Source organism: Talpa occidentalis, unplaced genomic scaffold, assembly GCF_014898055.3.
Source record: "Talpa occidentalis isolate TD23 unplaced genomic scaffold, MPIMG_talOcc4v2.1 talOcc4.9, whole genome shotgun sequence".
Classification (NCBI taxonomy): Eukaryota; Metazoa; Chordata; class Mammalia; order Eulipotyphla; family Talpidae; genus Talpa; species Talpa occidentalis.
Window position 1 is genome coordinate 25,005,480 of NW_023605305.1, and position 13,343 is coordinate 25,018,822.

Below are 13,343 nucleotides of genomic sequence, written 5' to 3' on the forward strand. Positions count from 1 at the left end.
AGAGCCCAGATAGAGTGAAGGCTTGCTGGGGGCTAGGAAGCCTGCTAGCCTCCCGGCCCCTCTCCCCCCCAGCACCCCGCCTGCTGTGTACCGGGTAAATCCCAATAAAAGCCTGAAAAGCCACTAAGGTCTCCTGAACTCTCCTCCTTTACCCCGTCTGCATAGAATCCATAGAACCTGCTCCATGCCCTTCCTACCCCTACACCTGGTAAATCCCAATAAAAGCCTGCAAAAGCCACTGAGAGCTCCAGGACTCTCCTCCTTACCCCGTCTGCTCGGGTCATAGTAAACCTGCTCAGCGCCCCTTCCAGCCGTTACAGACACAAATAATGATTTAACTGTTTTGCTAAGTGTCAGGATGGAAAGGAATAGTGCACCATGGGAGTGTGAAACAGCTGTCCCAGTCTTGTCCAAGAGTCGAGGAAGGCTTCTCAGAGGACCTGACATGGAAGCCAAGATGGGGGATGAGCAGGTGTGCCAAGCCCAGCGGAGCAAAGCATGTGCAGAGACGCTGAGTTGTGAAGGAGCAGCATGTTTTGGAGGGAATTCAGGGAGAAGCCAGAGTGACAGAAGCACAGAGAACAGGGGGCAGACAGAAAGGGGGTGGGTGCAGAGTAGGGAAGATCTCATAGGCCTTTGGGCTTCATCCCAGAAGCGTTGGGAAGCAGCAATTATCTGCATCTTAACAGGCGGTTGAAGGGGAAGAGTGTGCAGGTGGGAGAAGCTGGTGCTTGGCCTGGGGTGCCTGATGTGGGGAAGGAGAGATGCGAGCCCTAGAGAATGGTCTGGAAATCAAAGACACCTGGGCAGTTGTGGGAAGATGGGTGGTGAGGATGCATCTAAAGTCATGGCCTGAGGTCTGAGCACCTGAGAAACTGAAGCTGGAACTCCCCAGGTGCACGGGATGTGATGAGTTCAGACTGGCACACTGAGATTGCTATGGGGTTAATCGTTGAAGAGGAGTAAAGAGAATACATTAAACCAAATCACACTATATTAAGAATATAAAAGTAGGCGAAGTAATTACAGGTTGAACAGAGACTTTGGGTTGGAAGAGAGATAACTTGCGTGTTATATCAAGAAAAGGTGGAGCTATTCCTCTTTTTTTTTTTTTTTTTAAATAGACGAGGTTATAAATGGGGATTTTTTAGTGCAGGGAGAGGTAGGCGGGAAGCTGGGCTGGGTTTAGGCCAGGGCAGGCTCACCGCAGTCACTGGCATCCCCAGCCCTGGGAGTGGGTGAAACATGATAGGAATCAGGAAGCAAGAACAGACAGACTCTGGGGTCCCTTAGGAGTTTCACTCACTCATTCATTCAACGAACATTTGAAAAATCTCTCTCCCAATGCTCTAGGGCTTGGGAATATAACTGATCTTAAAGCGCCTTAGTGTCTGCTGAAGGCTACAGATAACAAACACGTCAGTATGTAATTTAACTTGAAGTTAAGTCGCTATCAAGGAAAAGGGAGGAAAATCAGGGATTGCAGAGTGCCAGGGAAAGCGCTGGAAGTCCAGGAGTCTTTTCCAAAGGTATTTGAGTTTCAATAAAACAATGGAGAAATGACAGATTTCTGACTTGGAAATACATATCCATCTTTGTTTTCATCATTCTTAAATATACATTATAAAATTATGGACAAATAAAATTTCATACACTATGAAATAATAGTCATAAAAAATAATGAAACCAATAGAAAATCAATAGGAGAAAGTTATAACAAAATTTCCCATCATTCCAAAAGCAGTAACTCATTAAGGAGGTTAGAGAAATTTGAAAAGCAGGTATGAAGAGGCTTCTGCAGTCTTTGATAATCCAATTAATAAAAAAAAAGGAGAGGATTGCACGGACACATCTTTAAATTTTTTGCAGACTTGACACAAACTACTGAGCTGACTAAGAGAACATAAAATTTATAATGTCCCACTACAAAAGGACATTGATGACAAACTGGGTAATGAGTTTCGTCAATTAAGAGAAGATTTAGGATTAGTTATTGCACAAGAAACTTGAAGTGTCCTGAAAGAAATTTGACAGGTTTTCCCAAGTGTGACAATTCTGAAAATTTATAGAAGAACAAGTAACCAAAAGCAATTTGTGAAACTGAAAGTTTTCTAAACTATCAATAAAGCATTTTTTTTTTCTATGTTGGAAAATAAAACCATGCCAGAGGGAAGGCTGAATCATCTCTCTTCTCTCTGTGGAAAAACAAAGTCATAAAATTGTTGTCATTTATGAAGAGAGAACCAAGGAAAATGCAGCTCAAAACGAAGGAAATGATAAAGGTATGTCAGACAGGAAATAAGTAAAAATGTTACATACTTTTCTGGATTCTGTGACTTCTGAGCTATTTGTCAAACCTCTGAAAGTAATAATCTGTTGTGATTTAGTATCCTTAGAAGCAAAGCCTCACTTTTATGCCTGCATCTGTTAGCTCTTGCTACAACACCGCTGTGTAACATACCCCCCCGAAACTCAGATCTGTAGCTGGGCTCTGTGACTTCAGCTGTGGCAGCGAGCCTGCTGATCCAGGCTGCTTCAGGCTCTGCTCCATGTGTCATATTCCTCCTGGTGCCGGTGTGTCCACTAGAGATTGTCCTTATCAAGGTTATCGCAAGGTACAAGGTGGGGGGTCAGACCCCACCTCAGAAATGGTGCACTGTCTTCTCCATCCTGTTCCTTTGGTCAAATGAATCATGAAGCTGGGGGGCTGAGTCCACGGTGCTTAGTGATGACCTGGCCCCTCCCCCACGCCAGGCTTCCACTCTCTGGACTCTGCGCTCTGGCCTCAACATTCTGTGTCCTCCTATTCGTGCCATCATTAATCCACAACTTAGCATACTCCTTAAAAGAGTGATTTTAGTGTTAGTCATTTTTGACTTTACAAAAAGAAATCACATTGTATATAATCTTTTTTTGAGATTCACTTTTCTCACTAGTGTTCCACTGGTCAGACTGATTTCTACTTGAGATGTGAACCCGCAGCTCATTCATTTTGACTGTGGTCTATTGTGTGTGATGTATTAGCATGTGCTGTTTATTCATCACTCTCCCACTAAACTGCACCTGGGACGGATATTTTCTATCCATTCCTACAGAATGGATGATCCTCATTATGTCGGATCCTCATTCAGTGAAGCTGAGGGTCCATTGCAGCTCTGCTGGGGAAGAGTCTGCCAGCAGCAAGGTGAAGAGGGAGGGGATAATTATGAGCAAATAATGCAACAGATCCTCTGTGGTTTCCAGGCTTTGCTATGAGTGAAGCTGCTGGGTCATAAGCTGGATGAATACTCAGCTTGGTAACAGCAGACCTTTCCAAAACCGTCATCCCAGCTCCTACTTGGCCCGCCACGCACCAAAGATCCTGCGGATCCACCACTGTTGTCATAGGGCTGTTGCAGCACTGTTGTCCTAGAGCTCTTAACTCTGGCGAATTGAGAGGATGTCAAATAGTGTTTCCCTGAGGTTTCAATTTGCATTTTCCTCGTGGCAAACCTTGTTTAACACCTTTCACACTTGCTGTCTATAAGCATTTCTCCTCTGAAATATCTTGCTCTTACTTTTTCTTTTTTTCCTTCTCTCTTACTGATTTATAGTTCTTTATATAAACTTCACATCTATCCTCTGGTGCTCGTGTGTGTGTGTTGAAATATTCTACTTCGTTCCTTGTCTTTTCATTTTTAAGGTACATTTTGTTGAATATTTAGTTCTTGATTTTGATCAGTCCCATTTATCAATCTTTATTTTGCAGTAAATACCTTTGGGAGCTTCTTTAAGAAATCTTTCTCTACCTATATTTTGCCTATATTTTCCAAGAGTTTTAAAGTTTTATTTTTGAAATTTAAGTTCATCTCTCTAGAACTGATCATTGCCTATGTTGTGAAGTAATTTTTTCCAGTGTTATTGATTGAACTTCCTTCACCATGATGTGCCATCTCTGCCCTATAGCAAAGCCCCAGACATGTGAGGGTCTGATTCTTTGCCTACTCTTGGGTCAGTCTGTCCTTTTGCGCACACCACAATATTAATAGCTTAGCTTAATAGTAAATCCTGATTTCTGCAGGGGCAAGTTCCTCCTCCCTGCTCTTGGTCAGAGCTGCCCCTTAGCACAGCAGGGCACCATGATCCCCTGGTCAAACAGGAGCAGGACAATCCCTTACATAAGGGTGAGGGAATCAGAACCAAATTCAGATGGAATCTTAGCTTTGTTCTTTCTAGTGAGGGGCCTCAGGCACTTGGGGATCTTAGATTTCTGTATGTAAAGCTGAGGTAATGATACCTGACAAAATGTAGTAAGGATCAGATAAAACTAGAGTGAGAAAAGAACTTGGCATGGTGCCAGTTAGTGGACCCTGAGTGTTTGTGAGATGAAGTCCAGAGAAGTTAAAGGACAGGCTTTAGGTCACACAACTAGACTGACTCCCACACTGCCTTCTTGATGCTTCCAGGATTCAAAGATAATTTCTAGGTAAGTTAGTCTTTCCCGTTTCTTCTATTTTGTTCCTCTCATAAAAAAAAAAAAAATCCATTTCCGGATGCTGAGGGCATGCGGTCATTCCCAATGACCCCACCTGCTTCAGCTTTTTCTTATCTGATGGGAGCAAAATGAACTGGATAAGGGTCTCTCTAACAATGTTGGAGAGGAAGCCAGGTTTATTTAAAATACAACTTCTTTTGGCCCTGTTCCCACTGGCCTTGGCTGAGCTGTGGCTCAGGGGCATCAGAAAGCAACCAGGTTTGGGCATGGCTTCCAGGAAAGTTTCCCGGGTGTACAGCAAGGTGCCCTTGGAAGTTGGGAATCGTGGAAATCACAATGGCCTCGAGGGTGATTTGCCAAAATCAACCTGTGAGTGTTCATGTCTGTGTTCTTCCTCTCCTGACCCTATCATGAAGCAGTGCTCTGTGTGTGTTTGTTGAATGAGTAAGAGAATGTGGTGAGAGAGATGTAGTGACCCCGAGGAGACAGTCTGATCTCATTCAAAAGGCTCTCACACAGGCAGGGGAGAGGTGTGCAGATACACTAAAGTTTTACAGAGAGAAAGTTTTGGAAGTGTATGAGTGCACTCAGTGGTAAAAGTGTGACACAAAAACCTTATGATTTCACTCATTTGTGAAATACAAAGAAACACAACAGGTGAACAAAACTAGAACAAACCCTTAGACTCTGACAACAGAATGGTGGTTATCGGAGGAAAGGAAAGGGGAAGGACTGGGTAGAGGGAGCTGATCAGTTGCTGGTGGGTGGTGACTGGAAATTTGGTGGTGGAAGTGGTGTGATCCATGTACAGTTCTGAGAAACTGTACAACTGAAACCATACAGTGTTGAGAGCTAATGTTATCCCAATAAAAATAGTACATAACTAAATAAAAGTACCTGCTATAAAAATAATAAAGTATGTAATTGGTTCGTAAACTGATAAAGGGAGTAGGCTAGGATCCACAAATAGACATACACACATAAGAAGACATACGATAAGGGTGTGACTTCACATATCTGACAGGAAAATACATGTTAGGAATTTGATGAGCCACCTGGGGAAAAAAATCTAGCTGTGTCCACAACTCACTGCACACACTAAAGTTAATATTGGCTTGCCTGTCATATGACAGATGAGTCATATGTCTCGTCTGATATTCAAAGGACACCGATATGCAAAGAACTCCCACAAATCAACTTTTGAGAAAGTACAAAGGAAGAAAAGATGAGTCAGGAAATAAGCAAAATGGAAAAAATGTATTTAATAGAAGATGCCATTCAAATGGGCAGTAGACAAATGAAGAGATTCCACAGAAAAACAGATCCAAATGAAAACAACTCTGTGATAATATTTTTCATGTATAAGATTGGCGAACACTTGAAAGACCCAGTGTCCTCATCACCACTGAGTCCAGGGCAAATTGGTACATTATTTTTGGTGAGAAATTTAAAAAGTTCTCATGAGGGCTTTATACTTCCGTGTGCTTTGATAGTCAATACCTTTTTTCAGAATTTATTATTTTTTATTTTTTTTAAAGATTTATTTATTTATTTATACAAGCACTGGGTACAGTCAGAAGCGCGGGAGGGTGAGAGAATTCACCAGAGCCAGAGCGGGGAGCAGAGCAGGCAGAAGGATCGAAGTACACTGCTGAGGGGAGCAGCGGGCAGCAGGAGAGGTCTGCGCGCCATGTGGGACCCTCCTCCAGTGGCCGGGGAGCAGCCGGGGATCGAACTGGTGCCGCAGAGGCTTCGGGAAGCTTCACAACCCAGTGCTCAACCGCTGCGCCACTGGGGAGGCCCTTCTCAGAATTTATTTTACAGAAATACTGGCAAGAGTAAGCAAAGGTAAATATGCAGGAAGTTCTCTGCTGCATTGTTTGTCATAACAAGAGACTGGAATACAAATTCCTGTATCAGGGGCCTCCCTGGTGGCACAAGGGGTTAAGACGCATCCTATGAAGCTATCTGCAGCCACTGCAGCACGAGTTCAATCCCGGCCAGGGAGCTACCCACATGGCGCAGCAGACCTCTCCTGACTCACCCACTGCTCCCCTCAGCAGGGTATTTCAGTCAGTCTGCCTGTTCTGTTCCCCACTCTGTCTCTGGTGAATCCTCTCACACCCCCCTCTCCCCACACCTCTGGCCTGTACCCCATTCCTTGTATGCATAAATAAATAAATCTTTAAAAAAAAACAAAAACAAGTTCCTGTATCAGCAGAGAGCAATGGAGTCATGCTGTGTGCTTCCCCAGGGCTGGTAAAGAAGGGGAGAGGTGTAGCTGTACCTGCCAGCCTGGAAGGATGCCCACGCTTGGTGTTCCCTTTGGAAGGGAAAAAAAAAATCAATTATCTGTATAACATATTTTCAAATGATGTCTTTTACTCTCTTCATTTATACTTGCATATCACACACACACACACACACACACAGAGAGAAATGTATATACCAAGTATTCACAGTGATTCAGATTTAAGGCCACTGTTCAAATTCACATTTTATTTTTCTCTCATTTACTTAAGTACCTGCTGCTTTTCTAGAGTGTTAAAAATCATTTTTATTGAAAATATTTTAACTGACATTTTGGTTTCTATATCAGTGTGTGTGAGATGGTGATTAAAAGTCTGCCCCTGAGGGCAGATTTGCAGCCTGCTAACCAATAGGGATTTTTGCTAGTTCACTCTTCCTGCCCTCACTTGAGAGACTCCTCAAGAGCCTTGCTTCCTTTCCCAGCTAGGAGTCTGCAAGGATGGCTCTCCAATCTGAGAGAGCCAGAGAGGCCCCCGTGTTTGCCCAGAACTTGCTGGGTTGTGATAAGCACGCCCTGCGTGTCGTACAGACAGACCCTTAGTAATGAAGCTACCTTGTCCGGCTGCCCGTCCACGGTATGGTCATAGCAGCCTCCCCTGCCCTCCCCAGACTGCGAGCTTCCCCTGCGCAGACATCAGGCCCAACTGTCTTTGTTTCTTGGAGCCAACATAGAAATTGTTACTTGACCTAACTTACGAACACAAACATGGACTAAGGGAACTCAGCTACTGGGAAGATGATGCAGCCTGGTGATATATTTGGCATAAGGAAGTGAGAAAGGAGATTAGCCATGAGCCATCAACGGCGGAGGGCCACAGGGCGTAATGGGCAGATACAGCAAGTCAGTTTACCGAATGTTCCCTCTGGAGAAAGCGGGGAGGCAGCCAGCACCTCCTCAAGATCTCAGGTAGGGCTTACCCATTTTAAGAACAGAGGCCAGAGAGGTGGGATGGAAGGGGAGGCAGGGGTATGTATCCTGTGTTCTTTCCTGCCAAACCAGTGGATAAGGTGAGAATTGGTGCTGGTGGAGAGAACTTAATGCAAGCCTGGAGCAGTGACATGCTACGGCCCAAGAGGAAGAAAGGCACAAATAACTTTATTTCCCCTTATTTGAACATGTGTATCGCCAGTGGTCAGGGCCAGGCACGGAGCAGGGACTTAGTAGATACTTAAGAAGGAAGCAAGCAAGGGAAGTGGTAGGGGAGAGGCAGGGCTGTGACCCAAGGACTAGCAAGTTCTATTCTACTTTCATGCTATTGGGATAATTTGAGGGGGGTCCACCTTGGGTTCCTCCCATATTCTTATTAGGGAGTAGGTGTTGAGGGAGGTGTGTGTCGGGGGAGAGAGAGAGAGAGTTGGGCTAGTTACAACAAAGATTCTGACCTGGAGTCCTACAACCCTAGAGAAGTCTCAAGATAGAAATGGGCACCAAGAGCTATTTCAGTTTTAACGCCCAACAGGAACTGTGCATTTGTGCAGGGTAAGGCTGCATGTGCTGACAGGCGAGCCACCTTTCTCGAGGGCTGGAACTCCACCACTCCCAAGAAACAGAAAAGTGTTGGGATCCAGCCAGCCGGGCAGGGGGCTGGCCCTGCAACCTAGTAGGACAGAATATATCTACTTTGGCCTTTGGCCACATGACAAACCTCTCTTGAGCACTAGTTTCCTCTGCACTGAAGTTGGGTGGGGGGGGTCCACAATAGTATCCTTACTCAGAGGCTTATTATGGTGGCAATTGAATGAGCTAGTACATATATAGCACTTGGCACTCAGCAGGTGGTAGTTACTATCATTATTAATTCAGAGTAGGAAGTCTGGACCTCTTATGTTAATCAGAAACTCTGATCAGAGCTATAGATATTGATTAGCAGTCAATGAATTATTGATTGTTCAAAGCAGTTTTTAGAGGACAGCTTTCAAAATGTGGGAGCCCCTGGGAAGAAATCAGGAGTGTTCTTGGGAGCACAAAGTTTGAGCCCCTTGGTGCTAGGTCTCTTCCAGCTGAAATCTTGGCATAATTGTTCTCTCTGCTCGGAATGCTTTTTCCTCCTCTTTACCTGTTTGATTCTTACTCTGATACCTCTTCGAGGAAGCATTCTATGACTCTGGCTTGTCTGAGTTGGGCCCTTCTGCAGCTCACTGGACTCGCTCCGCTAGGACAGCCACTACATCGTGTAGTGCTTCTTAGAGCAGGGACACTCAACACTGACTCTGCATCAGAACCGAACTAAGATCTCGTTAAGGCAGAGATTGTTGGGCACATCCCCAGGGTGATTCAGTTGGTCTGAGGGGTTCCTGGGAATCTGCATTTCTCATGTGACACTGGAAGGTGCTGAAGATACTGGCTCCAGAGGTTACACACGGAGAACTTCTGGTTTAGACCAAATACCCTAAAACTCCAGGGTTTTATGTTTATTCCTTACTGCACCCCCAGCAGCACCTCTTTCTCTGTTATGGTTACATGGAAGGAGAAAGTCAAATAACAAGATACAATACAAAAGATTTTCCAAGGCCTTGTGTGCTGACAGCAAGACAACGGTGGTGACCCCACTGGAAATGAAGCCACTGGACTCCGAGGGCCAGAAGTGAGGTGTCCACCACCTGTTAGGGCAAGAGGGAAGCCTGTGGCCTGGCTCATAGCGCCCTCTGGTGCTGAGAGATGGACTCTGCACCTGGAGCAGTGAGCTGGCTGGTGACAGAAGGGATGGATTTTCCCCTCGCCAGTTGCAGGACATTCTTTCCCCCTAACACCATGACTCTCCTCTGCTTCTGGACAAAGCTAAACATTTAAGGTCCTTCTATGCCTTCTCCTGCTTTGTGGCCCTCAGTATTCTGCTGCTCTCCTCAGGAACTCTGTTTTATCCACACAGAAAAGCCATGGACATTTGACTTACTCCATGCGATTCCTCCTAACGAGACTGCAACTCACCTTTTCTTCCTAGAAACGTTTTCTTTCATTAATGACAAATGTGGTCTTTTCCATGCTGTCTTTCTGGATTTTTTTCAGATGGAAGTAACCGTCTGTATAGATCTGTGCAGAGACCACTATGGAGACCTTACAGTGTAAGTGAGTACCTCTTTGTGGGTCCTGGGCCCTCTGTGACAGCATGAGATCTTTGGGACTCCAGACTCAGCTTTAATGTCTCATAAAATGCTATGGGCTCTAAAAAAAACCTGTTTTTCCAACTAAAAAAAGTTCCAATGGTTGTGTAGGCCCCTTTTCAAAGCTGAAAATCACTGTCCAATACCTAAACACAATATATTATATACTGTTAAGTGGGGATTAGTGGTAAAAAAATTAAGCAGGGTAAGAGGTAGAAACTGATGATGGGGGTTTCTTTTAGGCAAAGCAGTTAAGGAAATCCTCACAGGAGCAGAGACCTGAACAAAATCCAAACCATGCATTTATCTGGGAGAAGGAATTCTTGATGGCATGCAAAGACCCTGTAGCAGGAATATGCTTAATCTATTCTAGGAATAGCAATAACCAGTGTATTAAGTAAGAAGCAGATACTGAGATGAGAATTCATGTGCACGTGACTAAGCGCTCTCTAGGGGTAACTAGGTTACTGAGACTTTCATATTGCCAGATTTAGGAACACCCCAGGGCGATGGGAACTCTCAGAAACTTCTGGGTTGTATGTATGTAAAATGGGTGCTGTCATGGAAAAGAATCAGGGTGTAGGATGGCGGTGCAGGGGTGAAAGAATTCACCAAGACAAGGTGGAGAACATAACAGGCAGATTTACTGAAACACACTGCTAAGAGAAGTAGTGGGAAAGAGAGGAGGGATCTGCCACACATAGATTAGGGTCCCGGAGCTCTGTTTATACTCCAGCCATCATTGACTGGTTAGGGTGACTAGTCTTGGGTGAGTCCTGACTGATGATCTGAATTAGCATAGATCATTGGGTCATCTGCTTAGTATCCAACTTTCGTGGCAGTTTCGTCTACTCCCTTTATCCAAACTTGCCTGCTGGATAAGAAACTGGGCCTACTTTTTAAATTTAGTAATGATACCATGACAGGCTCCAGTAGCCTGAGAGCAGTCCCAACTTGATGGGAATTTAGGATGGAAGCTCTCACAAGGACAAACCCCAGAGGTGTGGGTAGAGAAGATCAATAAATCTTAACTAAACTAGCAATGGAAGGTTCCAGGAATCTAAGGTGGGGTGAGAAAAGATTATCAGCCAGAGGTGGGAGCAAGAGGATTATCAGTCTTAGAAGACCAACCCAATCTGACCCCAAGGCAGTAGTTTCCACTATAATTCTATCAAAGGACAATTGTAAAAAACACCACTTGCCTTTGGGAACCTGCAGCTCTTGCTCTTTAAGATTGCCCGTCTGTCTGTGCAGGTACCTTGCCTTCCCTGTTCACATGTTCTCCACAAACCTGCTGTGTGATGATGAATGGGATCGTCTGCTACATTCTTTCTCAGAGGGGCCCAATAAGCCCATGTACCGACCCCATTGCCTGAGCTCCATCACACTCACCACGAGCCATGGGTACTGGGTATTGGAAGCAAATGCCTTCCAAAGCTTGAGAACATGCAGGAGGGTAAAGAGTGATCTGAGGGAATCTGGGTGGAGCACTGACATTGTCTGTTATAATCAGTGAAGCTGAAAGACAGAAATCATGGGGAAGAATTATGAGATAAGATCCAAGAGTCAGCTGAGGCGAGGTTAGGTGAACCAGTATCTTACTTTGCTCAGAGATCGTCAAGCTAAAGTATCGACCCTTTGCAGCCATCCTCGTGTTTAGAAGTGGCTAGTTCGGGCCCTGCCATGTAAGTTGTGGTAGAATGTGTTGATTTCCTAATGAGAGGCACCACCTCTTCCTCTTTGCTGTTCCCCTTCTTGCCTGGAATGTGAATCTTTAACCATGAGGTCACAATGCAGCAAATGCATCAGCCTGGGCTGCCTAGCTGCAGGCTTCTTGGAGAGGATAAGAAATCCCCACGTGATGAAGTCATTGGCTCTTGACTCCATGCAGGCATGCTCCCAACTGGCTCCTCCCTCCAAACACATGGATCTGCACAGCCTCTTACTTTATACAAGAGCACCTTTTCCAACTCAAGTGCACCGAGCTTTTCAGGTTTGCCAGTCTTCTGTGTGACCATCTGTCTTGTTTTATGATGCATTTATTAAGTTATGAGCAAGGTTTGTTGTAGAGCAACCCCGATACAAAACGGGGTGCCTGACTGTGGGTCCTCACCCGCGCGCTTAAAAGGACTTATTAATGCTTTACTGCAGGCACACGTGAAAGGTTAATAAAAGGTTTATTTACAAGGGAAAGGGAAATGAGGAAATGTACAGCTCTGGGAGAAAAGTGGGAGACAAAGTTTTAAATGAGTCCTACCCGATCCGCCGATCAGGAATCCCAAAATGGCGCTCTGAGAGCTGGCCGCCAGCCAGGAGCCCTGAAGCCAGGAGGCGAGCGATCGCGAGCCAGAGCGCCAGCAAGGCCCACGTGTTTGGTTTTTATATCCAACCTGGCTACCCAACTCCACCCTCAGGTCCCAGCCACCCTCCCCTTGGTGGTGATGGGATTTGTCTTTCCCAATGTCCTGATGGCTTTAGTCTGGAGTGGGGGTGGGGTCCACAAAACCTGTATGAGATTATCTCAGGACATCCTTTCCCCCTAACAGGTTGATATTTATTTGTTTGCCGGACATTTGTGTTTACATGAACTATGTGTTTCTGTGCTTCACCCCTTTTCATTTGGGAGGCAGAAAGGAGAATTGATGGGCATCAGCATCTTAAAGTTTCTGAGGATCCCTGCTGTAGTAAAGCTGTAGTTTAACTTTAGCACAGAGCGCCCCAAAATCATTTGATCACACAACCTGTTTTTTCTTGGAATCCTTATGTCTATTAATTAGGACAGCGCTTCCCACAGGTGTGCTGTGGGTGGTCACAGGTGTGTTGACCTGTTGAACCATTCAAATCTCACCACAGCTGAAAATATATTTGAACATGAGCTGGTTCCCTCTGCAAAATTCCTGAAGTCAGTGACAATTAGGCCATCAGGCAACAGGCCCCCAGAGTGCCCACCACATCACTGCAGGTGTCTATTTCCTGGTCATGGTTTATCATCTGTAACGTTATTTTGTAAGTATGTGTAAAAAATAGTATTTCATCCTAGCTCCACACCCCCTCCCCTGCAGTTCTCCAAAGGTGCATCTTCGGTGCCAGGTGCCAACTCTGCATACCCCCTTAAAAAGTAAAATAAAAATTAATGGGACCTCCCTTGTGGCGCAGGCAGTTGAGCGCCACACTGTGAAGCTGTCCGCAGCCTCTGCAGTGCGGGTTCGGTCCCGGCCAGCTGGGGAGAAACCCGTATGGCGCAGCAGACCTCTTCTGTCTTGCCCGCTGCTCCCCTCAGTCAATCTGCCTGTTCTGCTCCCCGCTCTGGCTCTGGTGAATCCTCTCACCCTCCTGCACATCTGGCCTGTACCCTGGTTCTTGTATAAATAAATAAATCTTTAAAAATAAAAAAAATTAATGCATAACATCGCCTTTCTTCACATTTTCCTAACATAGCAATGATGGGGTTCAGATG

At 45.2% G+C, this 13,343-nt stretch overlaps 1 long non-coding RNA gene across 1 annotated transcript; it reads right to left on the minus strand.

The window, feature by feature from the left end:
• Positions 1 to 11,090: 11,090 nt before the first annotated feature.
• Positions 11,091 to 11,650, minus strand: LOC119236639 (uncharacterized). Its single transcript, XR_005123117.2, has 3 exons — positions 11,489 to 11,650; positions 11,279 to 11,404; positions 11,091 to 11,180 (listed from the first exon to the last, which is right to left on the minus strand). It is a non-coding gene; the product is annotated as an uncharacterized LOC119236639 (long non-coding RNA).
• Positions 11,651 to 13,343: the final 1,693 nt, after the last annotated feature.